Source organism: Rhinolophus sinicus, linkage group LG13, assembly GCF_036562045.2.
Source record: "Rhinolophus sinicus isolate RSC01 linkage group LG13, ASM3656204v1, whole genome shotgun sequence".
Lineage (NCBI taxonomy): Eukaryota > Metazoa > Chordata > Mammalia > Chiroptera > Rhinolophidae > Rhinolophus > Rhinolophus sinicus.
The window spans coordinates 34,663,393-34,691,237 of record NC_133762.1 but is presented as its reverse complement, the minus strand read 5'-3'; the positions used below and the strand labels follow the sequence as shown (position 1 = coordinate 34,691,237).

General features: G+C 47.1%; 1 long non-coding RNA gene across 1 annotated transcript; it reads left to right on the top strand.

The window, feature by feature from the left end:
- Nucleotides 1–19,176: 19,176 nt before the first annotated feature.
- LOC109457379 (uncharacterized) lies at nt 19,177–23,152 on the top strand. Its single transcript, XR_012491273.1, has 3 exons — nt 19,177–19,286; nt 19,576–19,642; nt 19,848–23,152. It is a non-coding gene; the product is annotated as an uncharacterized LOC109457379 (long non-coding RNA).
- Nucleotides 23,153–27,845: the final 4,693 nt, after the last annotated feature.

Below are 27,845 nucleotides of genomic sequence, written 5' to 3'. Positions count from 1 at the left end.
AAATGCCCAACATTCTTACAAAAGTGTCATCAACCAATTAATGATACGGACCATAATGGTACATTACGGTCTTCCTATATGCCAGACACTGAGCGTTCAATGAATGCTCTTAGTTAACTTTCAATATAATTCTGTAAGGAATAGATTGTTACTATCCTTATTTCTCAGCAGAGGAAAGGAAGATTCAGGAAGATGAAGTCAGTTGCCTAAAGTTACACAGCTACAGGTAACAGATTTGAATCCAGTCCACATACCCTGGAGTCTGCATTTTTAACCCCTCTGGATGAATACTGGGAAAATATGAAAAATCATATTCTTGCCTTGTACAGAACATAATTATAATCAATAGCTATTTTAGGGAGAATAAATGAGGCTTAGACGCCATGCTTGGATAAGCTATAAAATGTCCCCCCCCTTCCCAATATCCCTTGGAGAATTTAGGACCTAGAGAGCTATTCTTTCGCAAGGGGCTGAGTCATAGAGAAGATTATGGGCGTCTGCCAATGATGAGGTATGAAGCTGGATTCCAGACTCTCAGCTGTCACTCATTCAATCATCCCTATAGCAAATACTTAATGAGTACCTAGTGTAAGCCACACATCATGCTAGGCTGTAGGAAATACAGTGGTGAGCAGAAAAGAGTCCCAAACTTCACTGAGCGCACAGTCCGATGACAGAGGAGCCAGAAACGAAACACGAGATTACAAGCATGTCACTGTATGACCGAGAAGAATCATAAAGAGGAAGACCTAAGTTAGTCTGGGAGTGGTCAAGGAAGGCTTCCTGAAGGAGGTAACATTTAACCTGATCCCTGAGGATGAAGAAGGAGTTTTCTGGATCATGACTATGGGTGACGGTGTTATGGGCAAAGAGAATAGAATTTGATACAGCCCAGAGGTGAGAGATCAGGGCTGTTCCAGAAACCACAAGTGGGTCAGTCTGGCTGGATCTCTGCGAGTAAGAGGGAAGTGACCTGGGTTGTGGTCATATCACACACAGGGCTTTACAGGCCAAGCGAGGAGTTTGGATTTTATCCGAACACAATGGAGAGCTGCTGAAAGTCTTTAAGCAGAAGATTTGACTGTTTAAAAGATCGTTCAACTGAAGGAAATGGATTGAAGAGCAAGAGAGGAAGTGGGGAGACAGTGGGTGGTGGTAGATTGGTGGAGGGTGGAGGCAGTGGTAATATGGGGCGGGGGGATAGTTTCTGACATTATTTTGGAGGCCGGGCTGTCAGGACTTGCTGATTACTTAAGTGAGAGGGGGTAAGGAAAGGAATCAAGAATGATTCTTGGGATTTTGGCTTGAAAAATGGATGGATTTACCGAAATGGTAAGACGGAGGGAAGAGCAGACTTGGGGAGATTATCTTGAGTTCAGATCTACCCCCGAGGGTAGTGATTCTACTTTTGGGGTTCTGTTTGGCTCAGATTATGCTGGGAAATTACCCCTGACACAGGGATGGGAGGAGGTAATGGGTGCGAGGAGAGTTGCTGAGAGAAACCGCTGGGCTCTGCTGACCTGGAAGGGTTTAGAATAGTGCAAATGACTCCTTCTGAAGAATCAACAAAAGAAAAAAAGGAAATCAGATTGCTTTTCAATCCTTAGTTGTGCAAAAGGATACTCTTGACTTTTCCTTGGAGAAACCAGATGAGCCCAGGAATACATTAGCTCAGGAATTTCTTTCTGCCTAATGAGTTCATTGGGGTGGGAATTTATTTGAGAGACTCAGGTTGATATGCTCCTGAGAAAAGGGGGTAGACTGTAGCCAAAAATTCTTGCCTAAAATACAAAGTGTATATTCCGTTGGTGAAATTTCAGCTAATTTAAGTAAAAAATGAAATGTATCAGCAGGATCTTGGGGAATCAGAGAATTGAGAGGCAATTGAAGAAGCAAGCTTGGAAAATACAGGAACTTAGGAGGGTCCTTTCCTGCCCCAGGGCCTTTACACATACTATTCCCACTGCCGGAATACCTGGCCTGCCCTTTTTCACCTGGCTGACTCAAAGTCATTCTTAAGGTCTTAGTTTCACTGTTGCTTCCTCAGAAGCTCTCCCTGGTTTTCCAGGTGAAATCTAGTACCCTTGATAGAGGCTGTCCTGGTACCAAGTGCTTTTCCTTTGCAGCTTTTATCATAATTACGACTCAATAATTATTCATTTGGTTAGTGTCTGTCTTCCCGAGTAGACTGTGAGCCCCTTGAGGGCAGGGACTAAGTCAGTCTTAGTCCCTGTTGTACTTCCAGAACCTTAGACAGGGGATGATAGATGAGGTTATAAAACCTGTCCAAAACCACAGTGGCTGATGACCACAAATGTTTATTTCTCATTCATGCTACAGGCCCATTGCGGCTCAGCTGTGGCTCTGCTCTGTATAGTTTCACTCTGGGACACATTTGGATGGATCAATCTCAGTCTGAAAGGGGCCAGGTCTGATCCATCTGTGTGTGCCAAGCCCCTAGCAGAGGACCAGGCAAAAAGTTGGTGCAGCTTGAAGTTGGTTGAGTGGAATTATACTGAGGTCCTGGCAGGGGATGGGGGTGTGGGAACAGAGCCAGGAGTGCAGTTTCCAGGCTCTCGGCCTCACATAGAAAGGTGCTGGCTCAGGTAGTAAATGGCCATCAACTGTGATTGGATGGCCATCAGCTGTGGCTAGTTGGCCGTCAGCTGTAACCAGTGAGCCATTGGCCACTAATATAATTGCTGTGGCTACGCTAGCAGAAAAATGGGGGCTAGCAAGAAGATGGTGGCTGAGCTAGCAAGAGCGGATTGCAGCTAGCAAGTGAGGTTGGTTGGCAGAGAGAGAAGTGGACAGCAGGTTGCGGATCGTGTGGCTCCTGCTTCCTGTGTCTCCAACCCAGCCGCCAGTGAGACTATAGGGTATGACTCCCCTATCTATGGCTCCATGGGTGTTCCTTTTTGGCCTCATCATGTCCTGCGTTCTTATGTGGGGAGCGGGAGCTGAGTCCCCCGCATGACACCCCGCATGATGGGGGGTTAATCCTAGGACTCAGCTGAGGGAGAACGCTACAGACTTTCCTTTGGGATCTTTGTCATTCATCACACATGCCTCTTATATTCTCCCAATATTAAAGCTGAATTTTAGAGAGGTTAAGCGATTGGCTCAAGGTAACATGGCTAGTAAGCAGCATGGAACATAGAAGGGTGGCCAGAAAGACCTGGATTCAAATCCTGCCTCTTTGTGACAATAAAACATCAGCATAAATAATGACAGTAATGCACTAGTTCCCACTGAATGAAGTAAGAATCCCTGAGTCCGTATTGTTAAAAGAGAAAAAATGAGCGAGAAGGGGGAACCCTTCCTTATAGCAGAATACCAACTCATAAATACAGAAGGGGTGACGGAGTTAGAAAATCACTATTGCAACCTTAATAGCAATATGCATGAATGTGAGTAAGACTCATCAATGGATGTGAAAGTTTTAGGTGAAAGTTTGATAAGGAACAGAATATTTACAGTCTCAAGGTGTCTCCTTCCAAATAGCATATTAACTGCAAAGGAAAAAATGATAACTATAATGGAGAAACCAGACAGACCCCACCTTAGCCCAGTGATCAAGGTTAACAGTCCGATGACACGACAAACTTACACGTGTGCTTCCCAATGGGATGCACCAGGAAGGCTGTCCCTTATGTGGTCTTCCTGCCCCAAATGCATAACCTAAATCTAATCGTGAGAAAACAAGGAGACAACCAAAATGAGGGACATTCTACAAAATAACTGACCTGACTATCCAAAAATGTCAATGTCAAGAAAGAAAAACAAAGGAACTTTGGGAGACTACAGAGATTAATAACTAAATGGTACATGTAATTCTGAATTGAATTCTGCACTGGAAAAAATGTGCTACAAAGGACATTATTGGGAAACTTGGCAAAATTTGAATGTGGACTATGAACTCAATAATTGTATATTGTTTAATGTTAAATTTTCTGATTTTAATAGTTATGCTATGATTATGTAAGAAAATATCCTTGTTCTTAGGAAATATTTAGGGGAAAAGAGGCATGATATTAGTAACTTATTTCAAATGATTCACATATATGGGAGAGAGACAGAATTTTAAAGAAAATAAGGCAATATGTTAACAATACGTGATTCTGAGTGATTATGGGGTAAGGGCATGTGGGAGTTCTTTGCATTATTCTTGTGACTTTTTCTGTAAGTTTGAAATTATTTCAGAATGAAAGTTAAAATGTAAAAAAGAAAAACCCCAACATATTTAAAAATCATGGCTTCTTCATTTGATCTATATTTTATAAAACCCCTAATTTTAGCAATGTGGGGAAAAATGTGTTTTAGAGTTGAATAAACATAGAAATTGTGTGATCAGAAAGTGAGACTAATTCTGACCTCTTAGTGTGACAGACAATGCATGAAACATATTTCATACCAAGCTGGCACATAGTAAATGCTTGGTAAATGCTAGCTGTAAAAGCTAGTAGAGGAAGGACAGCAGTAAGACGGTAGACTAGGAGGTCGTACCCCTTTAGCAACACTAATTCTGCATGAAGGCAATTTCACAAGACTCTTAAGTTCGCATTCCATTTCCAAGTCATCAACATTGGGAATCATAGACGTAGGTAATGCACTGGAATTCTGATCGGTGGATTCCTCCAAGAAAAGGCCTCGGACCTGTGTCAAAAGATTGGAGAGTAAATGTGTATTTATATGTTTTAAGTTAAAAGAAAGCACTTAAGCTCTGTATGTAACGTGTTAAGACTTTTTGCTTCATTAACAGACTGACCTGCAGCCCATATAACATCTTTGAGTGAATCAGAAAAAGTCACCTGTTCCTCTGGGTGGATACAGTTCCGCAGTGCGGGGAGCAAGGGCTGGCTTTCAGTCTCCTTGGCTGAGTGCTCTGTGCAGCATACAACTTGCTCAGCAGTTCGTGGCAACCCAGGAGCCACTGTCTAGTCCTAAGCACAAATAGATACGAGGGCTCACTAAGTCTGAGGGGCACCTCACACCCAACAGAAAGATCCCTGTCCGAATGTCACCTCCCCCATCTTCTGTGAGCCCCAGTCTAGTGCCACGCTCACCGTGACGTCCTCCTTCCATCTGTCTACCTCTTATTAACGAGGCTAGAGACTGTGGGAGGAGGCTGGAGGAGACCTCAAGGATTATCGGGGTTGTAAACAGGGAGAAGCTGATTATTTTTCAGGCAGGGAAATCGTTAATAACACTCCACCTGCCCCATACCCTTTGCCTCTTTTCCAGGGTTCTCAGAAGTGGGTGGGAGGGCATTCCAGGGGGTGCAAGGAGGGAGGTCTGGGGAATAAGGGTAAACGAGCAGGGCTGCGCTGGCCTCTTATTTGGACGATTAGTGTCCTCCCACTCACACACAGCAGGGGCTGCCCTGCCCAAGGCCCCTCCATGGGGACTGCTGAGTAGCAGGGCCCTGGATCCTGAGGGGAGGCCCAGGAGGCCAGCGTGGCCCAGCCCTCAGCCAAGGCCTGACCTGGAATCAGCCCCCACTGCGCTGATCCAGCAGAGCTCAGCAGCTTCACGGACGTCTCAGGGTCCCCCAGAGCATTCCAGCCCCACCTCTACTACTCATGAACCGTGTGAACTTGGGCGAGTCACTCTATCTCGTGGAGCCTCAGGTTCCTCCACTACGTGGAAATGATCATAGTACTTCCCTCCTGGCATGGTTGTAATGCTGTTTATGCAGATATAGCAATTGGCACAGTGTAGGGCGTGGCGCACAGTAGACACTCAGGAAGCAGACAACCTCTGGGGTTCCACACAAACCCCTGTGCCCTGGTAGTCTGTCAACTATGAAGGTCTGACAATTAAGTTTGTGAACTCATCCTAGAAAAAGTGCTACAATACCCCATTGCCAAATATCACTATGGTCACCTTCCAAGTCCTCCCCTTGGGAAGCTGTGCACCGACACTAGTGCCTAGTCCACCCTTTAAAGCAATGTTGGAACTCTTTTTCTGGAATGGCCATCAGAGCTGTCGTCGTATTACCCTTGATGTCCTGAATGTCATCAAAATGTCTTCCTTTCAATATTTCCTTTATTTTCGGGTAAAGAAAGAAGTCATTGGGGGCCAGATCAGGTGAGTAGGGAGGGTGTTCCAATACAATTATTTGTTTAGTGGCTCAAAACTCCCTCACAGACAGTGCTGTGTGAGCTGGTGCATTGTCGTGATGCAAGCGCCATGAATTGTTGGCAAAAAGTTCAGGTCATCTAACTTTTTCAAGCAGCCTTTTCAGCATTTCCAAATAGTAAACTTGGTTAACTGTCCAGTTGGTACAAATTCATAATGAATAATCCCTCTGATATCAAAAAAGGTTAATCCCTCTGATATAAAAAAACATCATTGCAACAAGTTCTCAAACTTAATTGTCAGACCTCATGCATCTTCACAAAACTGTACAGGAATGTTTATAGCAGCATTTTTCACAATAGGCAAAATGTGGAAACAACCCAAGTGTCCATGAACAGATGAATGGGTAAACTAAATGTTGTTTATCCATACAATGGAATATTATTCAGCTATAAAAAGGAATGAGGTGCTGGCACATGCTACGACGTGGCTGAACCTTGATAACATTATGCTAATTGAAAGAAGCCAGACACAGAAGACCACAAAATGTATTTTATTTCTATGGAATGTCCAGAATAGGCAAACGCATAGAGACAGAAAGTAGATTAGTGGTTGCCTGGGGCTGGGGGTGAGGTGGAAGGTGAGATAGTGGCTGATTAACAGGTACAGAGTTTCTTTGGCGGTGATGAAAATGTTCTGGAATTAGTGGTAATGGTTGTACAATTTTGTGAATATACTAAAAACCACTGAATTGTATGCTTTAACAGGGTAAACTTTATGATATGAGAATTATATTTCGATAAAGCTGTTATAAAAGCATTGAAGAAGGTTGTCACTCTCAGGTGCCGACTGTACTTGTACAACCCTGAGAGTGAGTGTCTCAAGTTTTGAGCCCTTAGAACCTCCCTTCTACACCTTCGTTCTCGCCCTGGTGGAAGATGGGGTGTTTATCCTCTAAATTCTGGTCCTCAATGATGGAGGGTCACCCCTGCGTTTTAACTCTCCTGGCTTGTCTTCTGCACCCAGCCAAGCGGACACGGGAAACCATCAGAGCACGTGGGTGCTGATGGCCTAGGCTCGTCAGTGTCTGCTATGTCATCGGGCCACCAAAAGGTTCAGTTAGAAAGCTCCCTCCGTGTCTCAGGCACTCACTGGTCTGCTTTCTGTCACTGTCACTTAGCTTTTCCTTGTCTAGAATTTCACATACGTGGGATAGTTTGACACGTACTCTTTGGTGTTTGGTTTCTTTTCCTCAGCATTGTGTTTCTGAGATTCATACACATTTTTGTGGGTGTCGGTCATTCATTCCATTTTAGTGCTGAGCTGTGTTCCATCGTGTAGCTGTACCTTGAGTTGTTTATTCACGTCCCTGTTGATGGACACCTGGGCTGCTTCCAACTATCAGGACTAAAGCTGCTATGAAGTGAAGTCTTTGTGTGGACATATGTTTTCATTTCTCTTGGGCATAACTAGCAGTGGAATTGCTAGATTACCAACTGGCATCATATTTCTTATTTGCTTGCTGTTTTTTGTAAAACGGTCTGTTTTCCCCACTGCATGTGCATAGGGCCCAGCAAACACATGGTTTATGGCAGGTGTTCAGCAAGTCCACGCTGAGTGAATAAAAAGCCAGCAAGCCTGATTTCCAAAAGGAAGGGTTCCAAGCCAGGGAGCTGCTGACTTCCGGGTCCTCCTTCCCAGCCACAGGTTCTTGCTTTGGTTCCTGGGGGAGGGACCTCCATACTTTCTGAAACCTGCAGGGGAATAACACCCACAGGAGAGCGGAAATAACGACACAGCCACGCTAGAGGTCTTGAACACCACACGCGATTTTCTCTGGTTTCCTGGAACGCTGACATGTGACAGTGGAGTCTATCTCTTCTCCTCTCCCTTAGATCTCGCCGTGCCCCTTGCACGTAGCACTTTTCCCATCGTTGGGTGCCTTTCCCTCATGGGGTGTCTATGCAGGCCTGTCCCGTCCCCCTTACCCTCACTCCATGAGGGGCCTCCGGGACACACACACACATGCAGGTAGATATCCCGAGCCACGTGTCCAAGCTCTGTCCAACCTTCTGCCACCAGCCACACCTTCCTTGCTCTTCTGGGCTTCTGGGACCATGGGAAGGGCCCGAGTGTCCATGTTTTAGAGTGAGCCTGGAGTGTCTGAGGCCTGCGGGTTTTGTGTATCTATGTATCTGTGACTCTCGAACCATCTATGGCTCAAGGCCCGTGGCGCTGCAGACCCTGCCTGGGAGGCCGCACCGCCCTCCGCCTGCAGACAACCAGAGGCAGTGAGAGCCAGGGCTGCCCTCCCTCCTCAATCCAGCCGGGGGCGCCAGCGCTCCGCGGAAAAGCAGCGCCGCATCAACGTTGGGCGACTGTGGGCGGAGGGCGGACTGGGACCCTGGCGAGCCCAGGCTCAGCCGGTTCTGAAACTCATAGCCTCAAGATCCTTTCATTGTTCAGAAAGGGAAACCAGAAAGGGGGAGGTAGGCTACTCAGATCTCCTAAATCCCAGTTCCCACCGCACCACACTCTCTCCAGACTTGGCGGGTGGGGGTGTGTCTCTAGGAAATAGGGTGGGAGTACTGTTTTATTGGGCTGCTCAGACCTTGCTCCAAGGCAGAAAGATGGACTCAGTGACCTAAACCCCCTCAGAGACCTTCATTAACTGCTGGGAAGTCTGTGAGTCCAGGGGTGAAACCCTCCTGAGGTTGCCCAGTGTGAGTGAGGGGCAGAAGGAGTGTTTAGTCATCCATAAAATGGGTATGTAGGGAACCTCCAGTTCTTTCCCTCCCTTTCTACTTCATCCTAGCTCAGGCTGGAGGCTTAAGAGGTGGCTGGGCCAGTGTCCTAAGGACTCTATCCTTGCATCCAGACACAACCATTTCTAGAAGAGACCATGGCTTGTTCCCCGACACTGCACATTTGAATCATGAGACGATCACTTGACCCAAGAGTATGTTTTCATTATCTAAGCAGTCTGAATCAAAATGATGAGTTGGACCAATCAAATATTGACCTCCCATTCTTCCAGAAATTTATACTGAGTACCCACTGTGGGCCAGGCTTTGTGCTGAGTCCTCGGAATAGAGCAGTCAGCAGAAAAATGAGGCCCTGCCTCCAGGGACCTCACCAGCCAGAGGGAGGAGACAGACTCTCCAACAAGTAAACAATAAACAAACAAATAATTGCAAAGTGTAATCCGTGCTGTGAAGGAGACCAAGGAAGAGCCAGGTAAAGAATAATTGAGGAGGGGAGACTACTCTTAGCTGGAGCTTCAGGCGAGGGCCTCCTAATGAGGCAACATTTAAACCAGGACCTGAAAGATGAGATGGAGCCAGCCATGCAGAGGTGAGGCAAGTGGAAAGTGTGAAATAGGGCAAGGAAAATGATCAGCTTCATATTTTTAAAAGATCCTTTTGGATGTTGGGTGGAGAATGGGCTGGGGCAGGCATGATGGAAACCAGAAGACCAGAGAGGAAGCTGTTGCATTAAGTCTGAGAACAGATACTGGTGGCTCAGACCAGGGTGATTGCTGTGAAAGTGGAGGATTCTGGATATATTTTAAAGTAGGGGTGATGGGATTTGTTGTTAGATGAGAGGTAGGAGACATCGAGGAGTCACGGATGATGCTTTAAAAAATTAGGTGGTTGGAAGTGTCCTTTGCCAAAAGGGGAAGGGTATGAGGAAAGCAGGTTGAGAGGGTCATAGAATTTAAGAACTAGTGGAGGGAACAGGAATCCCAGAACAGAATCCAGCCCTCCCTCCATATTCCCCTGCCTTTGGGGATGGTAATGCTTCTGGGCTCAAGGATTAAGGCTCCAAACTTGGCCCAGCCTCAGCATCACCCTGGAGCGTTGAGAAATATGGTTCCCTGGCCCCAAATCTACGGACTCAGAAGGTCCCAGCTGGTGCTGATTCAGCTGGCCTGGGCACATAGGTAAGAGCTCTTGCCCCAGAGCTCAGGGTTTCTGTCCCCACTAGGTCCCTGGTGACCTCTGTCCTCCTCTTCCCGGTGGCCAGACCCAGGTGAAGGAAGAGCCAGAGGTAGGAGAGTCAGGAGGGAGCCCCAAGTGAGACAAATGAGAGTCAGAGATGCTGAGAAATTCCAGGGAAAAACAAGCCACCTTTTGTTTTTTATTTTTTTAAATGTATTGGAGAATATTGGGGAACAGTGTGTTTTTCCAGGACCCATCAGCTTCAATTCAAGTTGTTTTCAATCTAGTTGTGGAGGGTGCAGCTCACTGGCCCATGTGGGACTCGAACTGGGGACCTTGGTGTTATGAGCACTGCGCTCTAACCACACTGAATTGTATGCTTTAAGAGGGCAAACTTTATGATATGTGAATTATATTTCGATAAAGCTGTTATAAACGCATTGAAGAAGGTTCTCACTCTCAGGTGCTGACTGTACTTGTACAACCCTGAGAGTGAGTGTCTCAAGTTTTGAGCCCTTAGAACCTCCCTTCTACACCTTCATTCTTGCCCTGGTGGAAGATGGGGTATTTGTCCTCTAAATTCTGGTCCTCAATGATGGAGGGTCACCCCTGCGTTTTAACTCTCCTGGCTTGTCTTCTGCACCCAGCCAAGCGGACACGGGAAACCATCAGGGCACGTGGGTGCTGATGGCCTAGGCTCATCAGTGTCTGCTATGTCATCGGGCCACCAAAAGGTTCAGTTAGAAAGCTCCCTCCGTGTCTCAGGCACTCACTGGTCTGCTTTCTGTCACTGTCACTTAGCTTTTCCTTGTCTGGAATTTCACATACGTGGGATAGTTTGACACGTACTCTTTGGTGTTTGGTTTCTTTTCCTCAGCATTGTGTTTCTGAGATTCATACACATTCTAGTGGGTGTCGGTCATTCATTCCATTTTAGTGCTGAGCTGTGTTCCATCGTGTAGCTGTACCTGGAGTTGTTTATTCACGTCCCTGTTGATGGACACCTGGCTGCCCCAACAAGCCACCTTTTAATTCTGACCTTGTTTCTACATAAGCTCAGCTACCAAAGAAGACATTATTTTGCTTCCTGAGAGTGATTGGGGGAAGCACCAAGAACAACTGGCAAGAAAAACAGGATACAGGCTGAAGTCCTTGCACTTGCAGAGGTGAACGCTGGGAAGGCTGAGGCCCTGAGGGCTCCTTGGGCCCTGGGCTCGCTCCAAGCTAAGTCTGCCAGCTGAGGGCATCCCACCCAGTTCACTCTGGACCCATCCCACTAGTGGGTCTCAAATGCCGCAAATGTCCCTTGCCTTGACAGGCTTGAGAGGTACATGGAACATTCTCTCTCCCTGACCCTCTTCATCTGGGGTTATCTTTTAGGTCTCAGCACAACTGTCACTTCTCCAGGGACGGCTTCCCTCACCTCCCCCCCCACCCCCATAACTGAGTCACATCCCCCATCATGAGCTCCCATTTGATACTCTCTTTCCATATTCACATACATGATCTGCTTTTACTCTGCAAAGCAGGCCTGCTATCCTTTTACAGATGAAGGTATTAAGGTTCAAAGAGTTTAAGCAGCTTGCCCAAGGTCACACAGCTAACATACAGCCTTGACCATCCTAGGCTGCCACAGATCCAGGAAACATTGCCCCCAAATCCTTTGTTATGCCAAATACCACAGTGCAAAGCTATGGATACCCAAAAGAATCAGATGAACCATCTCCAAGGACCAAATAAATATCAGTGCTGGGCCCAAGCCGGGGGTGGGGATTATGCCTTTGACCACGTGCCCTCCTGGTGACAGGACCCCAGAGACCAACCTCAGCTGAACAGAGCCCTCCTCTTTCAAAAAGTTAGCTGTTTTTCTGTCCCTGGAAATGCCTCTGAAATGTCAATTGTGGGCCACCCTCCCTCCCTCCCCTGCTGTGAGTCATGTAGCAGCTCAAATATATTATACATATTAAAAGAATATATTCTCTGGCAGCCCTGAAGGGGATAATGAAACCTATATATATATATATCTATATATTTATACACAATGGATTGGCTCGAAATGCTCTGAATATCCCTCCAGCTGTGGCAACCCTTTGATATATGACACTCAAACAACGCCTCCCCCACTGGTGGCTGGCGGGAGACATTAAAGATTTAAAAAAAGGGAAAGAAGGAAAGAGAGGAAGGAGAAGAAAAAGGAGGCAGCTGCTTTTGCCTTTGGCTGTGCAGCGGCAAACTGTGTTTAAATATTAAAACCACCCATCACCCAGCCCAGCTGTCCGCCCCTTCAGTGGCCTGGGTAAGCACCAGGTCTCTTGAGGCTCTGAAAGGCTGGGGGTTGCCATGCAGATCTAACAGCCCAACCCCAGTGATGGGTGTGGGAGCGGGGGTGGGAGGGTGGAGGGGGAGCTGTGCTTCCCATCTCAGACTCGGGGCTGGTCTCGGCTTGGCTGGAAAAAGGGAATGGAGTGGAGGGGTGTCTGCTGGATTTGAGGCAGAAAATGTAGGTTTGGATCCTGATTTTGCCTCTCAGGTGTTGTGTGACCTTGACCTTGGGAAGTCAGTACCGTTTCTGGGCTGCGATTTTCTCATCTACACTGTAAGAGATTTGGACTGGATCATGGGGCTTTGGGTTCCACGAATACTCAGAAATGACATTCAAAATTGGTCTGGGGTCGAAGGGGTAATCAGGCTCATTAGAGTGACTGGTCCTTCTCTGCATGTCCAGAGTATTATTTCTGTCTCAACACTGGCTCCCCCACCAGGCAGGGCCTGATTTCCCATGTGCCCCAGCTCCAGCAGGGAGGAGCTGTGAGATGTTTATTAATGATCAGAGATACAGGAAGGTACATCTTGTTCCAACAAAATAATTAAAGGTGATCAGAAGTGACATCGGCTGCCTTGCAAGGTGGGGAGTTGCCTGCCATTGAAGGAATTCAAACAGAGACTAAATGAACTTTTGGGGGGGTGCTGTAAGGGAGATTTCAGCATTTGACAGGGCCTGGCTGTGAGGTCCCTTCCAAACCCAAATTTCTATGATTTTAATTTACTATATAAAGCTTTAGCTTTGACTGGGGTGGGGAGGGGAGGAGAGACAGACAGACAGACAGAGAGAGACCGAGAGACAGAGAGCGCGAGCATTTGTGGTTTCTGTATGTGCCATGAGAATATAAAATGGCAGGTATGTGTCTTTCCCTTTCAGGTACTCTCATGGTACGTGTGGGTATCTTGTCACCTTAAGTGAAATTTCAGGCTTTAAAGATACATAGTTTGCTAATTACATAATTATTAATTTACAAATTTAAATAACATGCACATTTACATACGGTTACACAATTACTAATTTACAAAATTTATCTTCTGCTCAATTGAAAAGGCGGAGCATTGTTCCATCCCTGGACTCACTGAATGCTGGGTAGCTTCCAGCATGGGCTCTCTTACAAGGGGAAGTTTGTAACAGGCTAGAATACTTGCTCACCTCCAACTCTAGAATCAAATCCCTGAATAAGATGTGACTCCCCTAATTGGGATACTCCAAGCCTAAGATCCAGGAGTGAAAGATTTCAGGATTCCAGGATCTACAGTGTCTGTATCTTGAAGTTTCTGGGAGTCAGTATTTCTAGGACCCTATGAGGCTAGAAATCTTTAAAAGGAAGGTGGAGATGGGCCTTTCTACGGGGAATGTTGGGGACAGAGGCACAAAGAGGTGGATGTGAAATCTCTTTTTTTCCCTAAGATGAATATTTACCCATTGAAAATAAAACTGTGAAAAGACCACATGCAAGAAACAAAGTAATTTAGCTTTTTTTTAAACTTAATCACACATATTAAAAGCATACATTCTCTGAAGCCCTGAAGGGGATAATGAAACCTATATATCTCTATATAGCTATATATTTATACACAATAGATTGGGTAGAAATGCCAAATAAAATATTTTCTAAGTGCAGACAGTATCAGGGCTCAGGTAAGAGCCTGGTTAAAAAAAAAAAAAAGGTTGATGTGTAGCATTTGCCAATTTCCATGGTGTAAATTATTCCCACTATGGTGGATTTGAAGTTGCCAACTCTTTAACAACCAGTTCTCCAGATTCCCGAAAATTTAACAATCTCCTCTACGACATAGCAAAAGCTGGCTCCAGCATACCCTCTGTAACGGAACCCGGAAAGGTTGGAGGGTTGTGGCTGTGAGGGCAGTTGTTCAAGTAGGAAGATCACGGCGCTGATCTCAGCATCACATCCGGAGACTGATGGCTGCTTTTCCTTCTCTGGGCCAGTGAAGCATGGAGTGGGCAGAGATGAGGATTCCTAGCTGCTGGGACTGGGAGGGCAGCTGGGAGATGGCACTCCTGAGGAAGGGCAAACACTGTCCTTTCACCCAGGGCCACCCCCTCAGCTAAGGTGGGGCAGTTGTTTATTTCTTCACTCAGTTATTCAGTGAAGATATACGCAGAGCAAGTCTCATTGTGCCCATTTTACAGATGAGGAAATTAAGACCTAGAGAGGCACAGGTATTTGTTTCCAGTTGCCAAGCAATAAAATGATAGTAGCTAAAATGGATTGAGCCTTTTTCTGAGCCTGGCCTATGTTAAACAGCTTGACTTGTTGGTTAGGTGGTAGTCCTCAGAAGCAGACCCAGAAATAAAGATTCCCAGGGAAGGACATTAGTAAGGGAGCAGCCTGATCCCCCAGGGAGCTCTGGAGCATCAAGAGTGCCTCCGAGTTTGTCCTACGTAGAAATAAAGCTGGGCTTCCCTATTGTTACACCTGTCAGTCATTGGCTGTTGGTTGGCCAAGGTTACAGAAGCTCCCAGGTACTTCGAGCGTGCTGTAGTCTGAGGTCAGGCCTCTAAATAAGGTTTGCTTATTAGCGACAACCCAAAGAGGTGGGGCATGGACACACAGAACAAGATAAAGGGGTGGGGCCTCAGTAGTATGCACTCCACTTGGAGTAGCTCATTTATTCCTTGCAACTCCACGTGGTATTATTATGACCCCCACTATGCAGGTGGGGAAAAGGAGGCATAGCTTGCCCAGCACCACACAGCTAGTGAATGGCAGAGCTGAGCAGAGCCCAGGCCAAGCTGAGGCCTGTACCCAGTTCCTTTTGTCCTCTTCTGGGAGAAAGGGAAGATGATGGCTGGTGGGGGACAAGAAGTGGCCAGAGGTGGTGGAGGCTGTTAGTAGCAGGGCCGCAGCTGTAGGAAAAAAATGAAAGCGAGAGAAGACTTTAAGAGATCTCTTTGGACAGAGAGGACAGATGAGGGGCTCTCACAGGACCGTCTTCCCTTTCCCCCAAACATCCTAGACCAGTTCTCTGAGCCTCAGTCTTTTTCTCTGTAAAATGGGGTGAGTAGAAGTATCTATTCCCTTATGGTGCTGTTGAGAGAATTAAATCAGAAAGGGGCCATCAAGTGTTTGGTCCAGAATGGCCCACTGTGAGGACTGACAGCCACAGCTGTTCTCTCTGCCAGGCCAAGAGGCACCAGCTGGGGTGCCAGGTGCAAGCTCTGCCTCTGGCCTGGGGACGAGAATCTGTGCTGGGGCTGAGTGTACGTGCATGGAATGGGCAGCCTGTGCTGGGAGCAGCTGTGGGGGCACTTTCCTTTCACTAGTGCATTTCATTCCCCACTTCACTCCAGGGGCTATTTCTTTATTTAATCTTACAAATGGGGAAACTGAGGCTCAGAGTGGCCAAGTTACTTCTCTGTGTCGCCTAGTCAAAGGTGAACAAGCAGGATTGGATGTCAGGTTTCCTGATTCCAAGCCGTGTGTGTGTGTGCGCGCGCGTGTTTGCATATTTCTCTTTCTCTCTTTGAGTGTGTATGTGTGAATTCTTGACATCGTTCCTTCACACCTTTATCCACTCATTTGCTCATTGCATGAATGCATATGCGGTGCCCCCCTGAGCCGTGCCCTGTGCCAAGCATTGGGGTTGTAAAGGAGACCAAGGTTGATATGATCTCTGGGAGCTCCTACCTTAGTGGAGATGAAAAAGGAAAACATCACACACTCACACAACTAGTTGTTGCAACTCTGCCCAGTGCTTCCAAGGAGAGCATAAAACAGGGAGATCTGAGCTGGACTGGGCACAGGGAGGCCTCCCAGAGCAGTGGCATGTGAGCTGAGAAGGAGCCAGTCAATAGGCAAAGAGGCCAAGAGGAGGTTGAGGAGGGGTGTATTCAAGCAAGGGAGCAGCATGTGCCCAGGCCCGGGCGCTGGGGTAGTGAGGGCCTCCGGAGGCTCTATGAGGAGGCTGGCATGGCTGGAGCGTGGAGGTCAGGTGAGCTGAGGTGGGGCTTCGGGCAGGGTCTGTTGGGGTTTGGTCTTTACACCAAGAGACCTGGAGTGTGTTTGCAAATGTGTACGAGTGTGTGTCTGGCCCCAACCGGGCAGTCTGGGTGACAGGAGCTGGAGGCCCCAGGAAGTGGCCTGATGGGGCTGCCTTGGCATCCCCTCCAGCCCCCGCCCGGTCCTTTCTGTCATCACCATTGCCCTGGGGGTGGGAGAGTCTCTCAGGGTCTAAGAAGGGACCCTGCTGGGAGAAACAAGGATGCTGAGTGGAGGTGGGTGGGCCTCGAGGAGGCTGGGTAGACACCTCGAACCGAGCCACCTCCCTGGGCCTCATTTTCTATATCTGTGAAATGGGCCCAAATAGACAGTCCCAAAAGATGAAGCTGGCTGGACTCACCACCATCTATTCGTTAAACCCCACTTTATACCCAAGGCCCAGAGAGGGCCCAGCAAGGCGGTGACTGCTCGGCGGTCAGACCCCAGGCCTCTTCTGGCCGCCTGGATCAGGGTCCTTTCAGGAATCCTGGCACAGCAGCACTGAGGCTGCCCTTCTCCAGGTGTCACCCCGCAGGATACTTCAGCCGGAAGGGACAGGACTGATAAGTGGTTTCCCGGGTACCCTAGCAGATCCATGCATATGCCGTCAAAGCCTGAAATGATAGGAAATCCACCAAAATAGCTCACAGCCTGTCCATTCTGCAGGATTTCAGAGCCAAGAAACAATTTTTCCACCTCCCTGTCATTCCATTATCGCCATAGTCATTTGGCTGTGTGTATATTTCAAATGTTCCTTTTTAAAAAATGTAGGCCTTTCCAGGAGGTGTTCTACTTTCCATCTTGGTTGTCAAATAAGATTGGGACCAGGGAGTTGGGTCGGACTATCGGGGGAGTCAGTTTAAGATGTGGCGGGGAGAGGGGGTGTTCTAAGGTCAAGCCAGGTCCTTGTATTTGTACTGGGGAGCCCCGGCGTGGGAAGCCCTCTGGGAATAAGGTAGTGAGAAGGAGGAGGAAGGGACATGCCCACCGAGGCACCAAAGCTGGGGCCAGAGCAAACACCCCGTCAACAAACCCCTTAGTGGGTGGTGAAACCCTCGGCTACAGCCAGCATCTTCATGAAATGTTAACACCGTGTTTAACTGCAAACCCTACTTAACAGAAACCTTGCTTGTTGAACACGCTAGTTAACAGCAGATAGAAAGTTAGCACCCTAGTAACTGCAAATGTACTACTTAACAAAACGCCTTAGTTGACAATGAACCCTCTAGTGAACAGTGAACACCTTAAGTAACAGTTAACACCACTTCATAACAGGTACCTTAATTGACAGCCGACTCTTTGGCAGGAACTCAATTCCAGCTGAAAATCAGTTTGAGGCCCTCACGGAGGGTGGGGCGGGGAGGGAGGAGGTTATCAGGTCCTGCTCTGTCCTGGATGCCTGGCCAGTCAGTCCCAGCCCTGCCTTCCTGCATGGGCAGCCCTTTCCCCCCCCCAACCCCCCCACCCCCGTCCCCAAAGGCTGCAGCCACACTCAGCTCTGGAGTCCCAGTTTACAAAGGGAAAGATGAAACAGTCCTGGAACGTGAAATGCATTATTCAGCTCCAGCCTAGCTGCCCCAGGCTTCCCTCAGGGGAGCTCAAGTTCCCCTTGTATCAGAGATGAAAGTCCAGAAGGCAGTGGGTGGGAGCTGGGAGCCATTTGTGGTCTCTCTCTTTCCCTCACCCTCCCTGCCTCCCTGGCTCTTCGTGTCTCTGTTAGTCCCTCTCTTTCCCCAGCCCTCGCTGTGTCAGTTTGTCCAGCTGCCTTGCTCACTTCTCCCTGCCTTGCTCTCCAACTGTCTCCCTTATTTCTGGCTCCTTCTCTTTGTCTATCATCTCTCAAACTCTCTTCCTCTGGCTCTGTCTTTGCCACACTGTCTCTCCTCTCTTCTCTTTTCATCCCTCCCGCCCTCCCTCCTCCCTTCTCCCTCCTCATCTTCCGGATCTCAGCTCAAGTACAACCTCCTCCAGGAAGCCCTCCCTGACCCCCCAGGCCCAGCTTCTGTCCCTGTGTCACACACTCCTAGAACCTGTTCCTTCCCTTCAGAGCCCTATTTGTAATAAATGATTACAAATAGGGTAATTGTTTAATGTCTCCCCACCAAAGAGTAAGTTTCTTGTCTGCTTTTGTCTTGCTCACTGCTATCTTCTTGGGGCCTGGTATACAGTAAGTATTTAATAGATGTTTCTGGTGTAATTCCCTTTCTTTCTGCCCCTTCTCCTTTCTCTGCTGTATCCTGGCTGCCCAGTGGCCCCAGCCAGTGGCTCCTCTGTGTGTCTTTCATTCTGTCCCTCATCCCCCGTCCTCAGGCCCCTCCCCACAGCTCCTGGAGGCTCAGGTTGGGCCTTAGCTCTCAGCCTGCTGTCCCTGTTCCCTCACAGCTCCCTGAGTAGAGACCAGGGCCTTTAATGAGACCCAAAATTTCCCAGCCTGACCCAGCCCTCGGGTGCTCATTGTTCTTTTATTGCAGGAATAAGTGACACACAGAGAAAGGGATTTGACATTCTAATCTCTGCTGTCCCTGCTCAACAGCCAGTGACTCTGGGCAAGTCACATGTGTCTCTGAATTTCTCTTTGTCTGTGAAGTTGGGTCGGGGGTTGCTGACAAAGACATTCGCAGGGAACATGCACTGTGAGCCATAAAGTTCATTGCTGGTGTCTGTGACTGTCAGATATTCCTGCAACATTTTCTCTGCTCTCTGGGCCCTGCGGGAATGAAAAGTCAGTTCGCAGCCCGCAGGGAGCCCAGCTGGAGGATGTGGGGTGCTGGGGCTCTTCAGTGAGGGGAATTGCGGGGAGGGGGAGTTGAAGTTTAATACGAAATCCATTCATGTGTGCAGTACTGAGCCAGGCACTGGTCAAGACTCTTGGGCTATATGAGCAAACGAGGCAGAATTCAGCTCTTAGCAAAGTCAGCCACCATCTATGCATCCACAGGTAAGCTTTGAACACTTACTGTGTGCTGGGCAGGGGGTAGGTGCCCGGATAGAGCAGTGAAAAAGACGGGTATGACCACTAACCCCACGGAGCTCTCATTCACTGCTGGGCACCCTTCCATATGCACCACAGTCCCAGACCATGAGGGCCTTCTCCCCATTTTTCTGATGAAGAAACTGAGGATCAGGCCACCCCTCCAACGTCATAGGTGCTTGATATTGGAGGAGCTGGATCAAACCCCAGATCTGTCTGACTCTAGGGCCCTAATTCTCTGTCCTCTCTTTCCAAGCTTCACTTTCCCTGCCTGCTTGCTGAGGCGCTGAACTGGGTGGCCGTGAAGGTCTTCAGTGACGTGGGTGAGTGGAAGAGAGCTGGGCCCAGTGAAGGTGGGGGGAGGGGTGCCCACTCTAACATCCTTTCTGTGCCAGGCCAGCTCAACCTCGGCAGAACTTTCCCAGCTTCAGAGTCTGAAGATGGTTCTTACTACTGGCTCCAAATGACTTTTGCATCCATTTATTTGCTGCATTTTGATTTTGCATTCAATTTCCGGTCCATTCACAGTGTCTGTGCTACCCAGGGGATGCGAAATGGAGGCAGCCAGGAGCGCAGTTTGGACACGCCTGACAGCCGCACCTCCTGGGAGGGAGGAACGCTTAACTGAGTCCACAGTGGAAGGGCTGTGAGCTGGGGGCTGTTCTGCCCCGCCCCCACTCCCCACCCCCCAGCCAGAATCTGCCCAGTGGGGAAGCTGGACGCCTCCACTTCGCCCACTCTTATGTGAGATGGGAACCACACCAGGACCTGGGGCCTTCAGGAAAACTGAGCTCTGGTTTTCACAAAGGATTTGACATCCTACTGGAAATGTGCAGGGGCGTTGGACAAGGGAGACCAGGGTTTGACTTCCAGCTTGATCCCTCCAACGGCTCTTCCCCAGTTACCATCAGTGGAGTCTTCGTACCACTCAATCTGATCTGGCCACGCTCCTGCTCGAGACCCTTCCATGGCTTCCCATTACCCTCGGCTCGAGTTCAAGTTCCTGGCTGTTTAAGTCCTGTCCCCATCACCCTCCTCTCTCAGTACTTTCTGCCACACACGCTAAACTCTAGCATCTTCCAGCAGCTCAGGTTTCCCAGTGTCCACACCTGTGCATAAGCTGTTCCTTCTGCCCAGACCATTTGCCCCCACCTTGTCCTGTAGGCAAACTCCTAGCACCCTTCACAAATTGTGAAAATATCATCTAACCTTCTGTGCCAAGTCATACACTTAGCACTTTGTATGCCTTATTCACTTGGCACTCACAGCCCCCCACAAAGGATTCCCATTCCAGATCTCCAGAAGTCAGCAGAGGCTCAGAGAGGCCAAGCAAGTTGGCTAGAGTCACACAGCAGGATGCTAGTGCAAGCCGTCTGACCCCAGAGCCCATGGTCCTAACCTCAGAGCCTCAGAGCCCAGCTCGGAGACTACCTCCTCAGAGCTACACACACACACACACACACACACACACACACACACGCACGCGCGCGCCACTCTCCATTGCCGCCCCCCTCCAACTTCTCAGCGAGGGACCCCCTTCCTCATCTCAGGCACCCATGTATGCAGGAAGTTTCTGACACTGGGTGGCACTTTTGTTTTTTGCATGTCTGGCTGTCACGAGGTGCTGAGGCTTGTTAAGGGCAGTGGCTATGGGTCCCCAGTGCCCAGCATGGAGCTTGGCATGAAGGGTAAATAGAAACTAGGATTCTTCTCATCAGGTACCCTGCAGAGATGATGGAAAGAGCAAATGAAGTAAGACCTGTAAATAGACCTTGTGTGGCTTTTGGGGAAGGGGGCGGGGATACAGAGAGGTGACGTGAATTGCCAAAGGTCATACAGCAATGATCAGTAATGTGTACACTGCCTTCCCTCCAGGAAGACAAGGAGGGACATCGTGTCCTGACTGGTTTCTGAAAGTGCACCCCATTAACTGGCTCAGTATTGCTCCATCCCTCTGACCCCAGCCTTGGGGAGTTTGGGGGAGAAGGAGGGTGCCAGCCGGGGAAGGGGGCTCTGATGGAGGCTATATATCACAGTGGCAGCGGAGGCAGAGAGACGGGAGTGATTTTTCTTCATGGTTTTCAGATAAATGAGGTGGACAGAAAATGGATGGCAACCTTTGGCAGTGAGAGACCCATGACTGCCAGGCAGTGGGGACACATTCCCAGGGACCTCGGACTCCCACCCCAGGCTACTGTCCTCTGCAGAGGGTGGGAGGCAGCCTGGGCTGAGGAGGGGACGAGGGTGTGTGTGAGGTGGCGTGGGCCTGTGCTGCTGATTGTGTGACGGGGAAAATCAGGCCCTCTCTGGGCCTCAGTTTCTCCTCGGGTACAGGGAGTGGACCAGGGTCTCTGCAAGGGAAGGCACTGCAGCTGCAACTGACTGGGGTCTCTGAGCCCTGCCTTGTCAAGGCCTAGAAGAATCTTGGGGTAAGAAGAACGGGGTCTCCCTGCAAACATCTTTATCCTTTACCTGTCCGGAAGGGGCCTGGGGAGTCAGGAAGATGGATACAACCCTGGCAGAGGCCTTGGGAGCCACAACGCTAGAGTTTTCTTACTTTCAAATTGCCCTCGAACCTTAAGGTTTGGGCACCTGGGAAGCTTATTATCCTAGATTCCTTGCCTCTGAGTGCAGTGGGCAGAATTCTCCATCCATGCCCAAGTGTATGAGGAATGTAGCTTTCCTTGCTTTTTTATAACACAATGTCATCTCCGTTTGGAGTCCCTATTCTGCCACAGTGGGAGAAACCCAGGCAGACTGCGCTTCCCTCTTTCAAAGGTTGGAAGACATTCTGGGGACTGATGGAGGCCACAAGGGAGCATAACTGACCCTCAGACATGCTCTGTTGCTGGTCACCAGGGTGTGCTGCTGGCTGGGAGACAAACTCTGGGTCTGGTGACTCTCCCTAATGCTCCTGTACCACGCCCGGCATGGGGGCTTCTGCGAGGCCATCTCAAGCCTGTGTGCCCAGACTTTTCTTCTCTGGGGCTCAGCTTGATGGGGCACCAGTCACTGCTGCTCTCAGGTCGTCCGGACCTAGCTGCGTGTTCTGTCATCACCCTCGGCCCTGGAGATGGGGGTGGGACTCCTTCCTCAAGGGCCTGTGGCTTTAAGGGTTCTTGGTTTCCCTCTGACTCTTCTCCTCAAGCCCACCTGAGGGGACTGTGTGGGGGTCTCAGGGGTGACTGAAAGCCTGCTCACTCCCTAGACCATCAGCCTCTCTCCCGCCTCTGCTGCCTATGTCCCACCTCCTGCCTCCCCACCTCGGGGCTGCACCTTTGCAAACTGAAGACCAGGAGACACCAACTGGACAACGCGGGTGGAATCTAGGGTACGGAAATAAGAAAATGCATTTCTGTTTCAAAAGGAGCATGGGGTTACACTGAGCTATTAGAATGATACAATTTGGGGAACTTTGAATCTCAAAGTCACAAAAACTCTATATTACTTAATGGCCTTCTATAGAAAGATGGATTTTTTAAAAAAAGTGTGGCAAATTAGTAAATTGATGATACCAGTTATTGGTAATGATCTTCAGCTACATGTATTGACATGGATAAATCTCAAAGCTATACTGGTGAGTGGGGTGGGGGTAGCAAATTGCAGAAGGCTGTGTATGATTTGATGCCATTTATGTCAATATAAAAAATTCATCAACAGTGTGGATACCTTCATGAGCAGTTAAAATATAAAAACGTGGATGGGGAGGAAGACAACACAGCCTACTCCCTGAGAGCACCTCCTTTGGGCTGGGGGAAAAAGAGAAAGGAATTGAACTGGGGCGTGATACATGCAGGGGTTTTCAATTGTAGCTGGAACATTTTATTTTTTTGAGAAGGTATTAATAAAATATGTATATATAAATAAATATGTAGCTGCATATTTACATACGTAAGTTGTTTATAGAGTTTTTTAAAGAGTGGCCTGCCCTGTGTATCCTTCTTTCACTTACTATGATATTGCTGAGATTCATATGTATTGTTGTCTGTTGCTGTTCATTCATTTTGGCTGCTGGATAGCAGTCTATTGTGTGAGGATAGCAGAGCATGTGGATAGAACCCCAAGATTTCTCAGACACTGCTGGTGGAGTGCAAATTGATGCAACTACTTCGGAAAACAGTTTGGCAGCGTCTCATAAAGCTGAATATTCAGCAATTCCACTCCCAGGTATATACCCATGAGAAACTCTTGCACATACACCACAGGAGACGTGACAAGTAAGCTCATATCCATTCTGCCCACAATAGCAGAAACCTGGAAACAACCCAAATGCTCAACAACCAGAGAGTGGATGAATATATTTGTTTGTTGACAAAATAAGTCTGGAAAAAAAAAAAAAAAAGGCAGAAACTGAAGCAAGTCAGGCATAATTTTTATATAAGTTAAAACTGGGTCCTGAGTACATTGATCTTCATTCTATTATTCTTTAGACATTTGAAATCATTTTTAAGAAAAAGAAATTGTAGTTTTTTACTCCTGAGTTGTAGTATCTTGGACGTAGGAGACCTGGAACCTTTGGTGTCAGGAGAGGTTTCAGATGATCCTGTGTGTCTGTGACACCCAGGGCTTGACCAGCTATAGTTTCCAGCCTCCGACTGTGCTCCCTGCCACTGAGTGGCCCAGAGCTGAAGCTGAGAGAAATTCCAGGGGTGGATCAGGTCAAGAAACAAATATAACCCTCATCTGTAGAAATTGCTCACAGGGGAGGGAAGTGACCTGCAGTGACACAGGAAGAGCTGATAGCAAGTCAGGGAGACCAAGAAGGGGCCCCCAGTGGCTGTTACAGCTGTGCTCTCGAGATGAGTCGCCAGAAGGACCAGGATGGGGTGCGCATAACTAGAAAAGGGTGTCGCAGAGCAGAATGCGTCCAGCCTGACAGAATGGAGGCTGGTAGGTCCAGGGCCACCTTTCTGTCAGGCTGGACCGTTCTGGGAAAACCACACCTTCCTCACACCTTCCCCTCCAGAATCTTGTCCTTCTCCCCAAGTCCCCTTGTGGTTCACAATCCAGTCCCCCAACCCTGCTGGGGCATTTGTACCACGTCTCTCTTTAACGCCAACAGCATTTTCCAGGAAGCATTTGTACCTGGACATATGAACCATGTAGCTACATATGCATGTGCCTGGGCCTGTGTATACATGGGTTCCCAGACATAATTAGCTGTGGACATGTGTAGCTACCCCTGGGCCTAGTCCAGGCCATATCTCACTATTCCCAGATAACTCCCAGCCTCTTCCTGTCTTCTCTGCCTCCCATCTCATCCCTCTTCATGCTCCTCATTGCAACCAGGAGTGGGGTAGCACTTTCTGAAGTTCAGAGCTGACCCTGTTACTCCCCCACATGGATGAACAAATATGTGTCACAGACAGATTAATACACTTATAGATATGGTTTCCTGCATCAATGTGTGTGTACAGACTCTTTTTTGCCTTTGTATATATTTTACTTTTTTATTGGGTAATACCTGGATATGTCAAAAACTTCATACAATGCAAAAGATCCATAGGAAGAGTCAGTGTCCTGGTGGCTGACTTCTGGAATGGTGGAGGAAGGCCTTCCAAAAATCTACAACTCCATAAAAGCAATGAGAACACTGAAAAAACTCTCAAATACACTTTTTTGGAATGTTGGAAATTAACTAAAGACAACAATCCAAGGTGTATTTATCCAAGAAAAATGGCTGAATCTTGGTAAGAACAGTGAGGTTTATGATGCTTTAACTTGCCTTAATCCCATCTCCTCTTTCAGCTCCGTGGTAGCCCTGAAAACCAACAGCCTTGCATCCACAGTAAACCAGCAGCCTAGCAGCAACTAGAGAGGACAGAGCGGGTTTGGAACTCCGCAAAAGCTCCATCCCCAGAGAACTGTCATTGTTTGACCTGTCTGGCAGCTTGCTCAAAAGCTTCATTTTCAGGACTTTATTTGACCTGAATTAGAGCTCTTTCTGTGCAAAAGGTCTATCTCTAAGGACATTTGTTGAAAACAATCAGAGGCAATTGTTTAACATTACAACTGCCTGAGGTATCATTACCAGTTGGAGCTAAGAAGAAACGGGCCAAAAATATTTTTTAAAATTGGAGGAAGGGGCAAGGGACTTTGAAAAGCTCTAACATATTCCTGGGAATCTAGAAAGTCACGTGCATGTGCATGCCTAGGACAGACATGACAACACCATAATCTTCTACCTTTGGCTGACCTGAGGCTCTGTGCAAGCAAGAAGTGAACACTAAAGCAGAATTTAAATTCCCTTCAACACATACACAGAGACTCCATGGCAAAAGCTGTGAGACTTACTGATTCAGGGCATTTAAGAAAACCTTTGTCCAATCATTAGCTGATCACTAAGCTAAATGAGCAGTGACCTCATTGACCACACATGGCAAAGCATACAGACTTTACAGAATTAGTTCAGCAAGGTCACTAAGCAAACAACAGCAACAAAAACAACAACAAACCCTGGCGATGGGGGAACTGATTTCCAGAGTTCTCTATCCAGCAAGACTATCCTTTAAAAAGGAAAGAGAAATTAAGACATTACCAGATTTTAAAAAAACACAAATTAGAGAATTTGTCACTAGCAGACTGGCTTTACAAGAAATACTAAAGGGAATCCTTGAGGCTGAAATGAAAGGACACTAAACAGTAATTCAAGTATGCATGAAGAAACAAAGAGTATAGAAATAAAGAGCAAATATAAGTATACAGGTAAATATATGACAGTAGGAATGTAATTTTGTTTATAACTCTTTTCTTCTCTTACCTGATTTAAAGGACAACTGCATAAAGCAATAATTATAGAACTACATTGATGGGCTTATAACATATAAAGATGTAATTTGTATGACAACAATAGTACAAAAAAGGAGAAAGGGAATAGAGCTATATTAGAGCAAAGTTTTGGTATACTATGGAAAGTAAATTGGCATTGATCCAAACTGAATTGTTTTCAGTTAAGTTGTTAATTGTAATCACCAGGGAAATCACTAAGAAAATAACTCAAAAATATGATAAAAGAAACAACAAGAGAATTAAAATGGTATACTAGAAATGATCTATTTAATGCAAAACAAAGCAGTTTTGGAGGAATAGAGGAATAAAACAATGTAAGAAAACAAAGCAAAATGGCAGACATAAATCCTAGTTTATCAGTAAAAAGATGAAAGAATATATAACATGCAAACAGGAAGCAAAAGAGAGCTGGAGAGGATATCCTACTAGAAAAAATAAACTGTAAGATAGAAATTGTGATTAGCGACAAAGAAGGACATTTTATAATAATAAAAGGGTAAGTTCATCAAGAATGCATACCAATTATAAACACACATGCACCTAACAATAGAGCCCCAAAATATATGAAGCAAACACTGACAGAATTGAAGGCAGAAATAGACAATTCAACAATACTCTACTTTCAATAATAGATAGAACAACTATGCAGAAGATCAACAAGGAAATAAAAGACTTGAACAATACCATAAACTAACTTGACCTAATAGACATCTATAGAATACTCCCTTCAACAACAGCATTCTTCTCAAGTGCACATGGTACATTCTCCAGGATAGACAATGTGTTAAGTCACAAAAGAAATCTCAATGCATTTAAAAGGATATACATCATACAAAGTGTATTTTCTGACCACATGGGACAAAGTTAGAAATGAATAACAAAAGAATTTAGGAAAATGAGGAACATGTGGAAATTGAATAACACCACTGAATAATCAATGGGTCAAAGAAGAAATTACAAGGAAAATAAGGAAATATTTTGAGATGAATGAAAATGAAAACACAACATAACAAAACTGAGGGGATGCTGCTAAAGCTGTGCTTAGAGGGAAATTTATAGCTGAAAACACCTATATTAAAATAGAAGACAGCTCTCAAATCAATAACCTAGACTTCTAGTGTAAGAAACTAGAAAAAGAAGAACAAACTAAAACCAAAGCAAGCAGAAGGAAGTCAATAATAAAAAACTAGAAGGGAGGTGATATCTCATTGTTTCACATGTTTTCTTTACCCTCTTTTATACATGTTTTTGACAGCACATGTATTGGGGCAAGCCCTGTGTGGGGCAGACACTTTCAGTGCTCCACTCGGATTCCTGGCCTACCTTGTACGTCCCTGGCAGACAGCTCCTGCCTATGCTTATGGCTTCCTGTGTCTCCATCTGAGGGCATTTCCTGGATGTGTTCTGCCTAGAAGTGCAGAAAAGTTAATGTCCAGGAGCAATACACAACCAGTGAGGGACAGGAGTTTCAGAGAAACACCCCAACTTCCTTGCCCTTCAGTGGCACAATCCCAGTGTGTTCCACATCGTCTTTCCAGGTGGATTTAGCAGGACTCATCCCCAGGGACTGCTAGGGGCAACTCACTCATGAATACACCTTCCTTGTCTCCTGTCTTCCTCACTGTGCTTCCTGCCATCCTAAAGCAACTACTTGCATTAAGTCCCTGTCTTAGAGTCTTTTGAGGAACCCAGCTTTAGACACTGTGTACATGCGTGAATACTCGTGCACACAGGTTC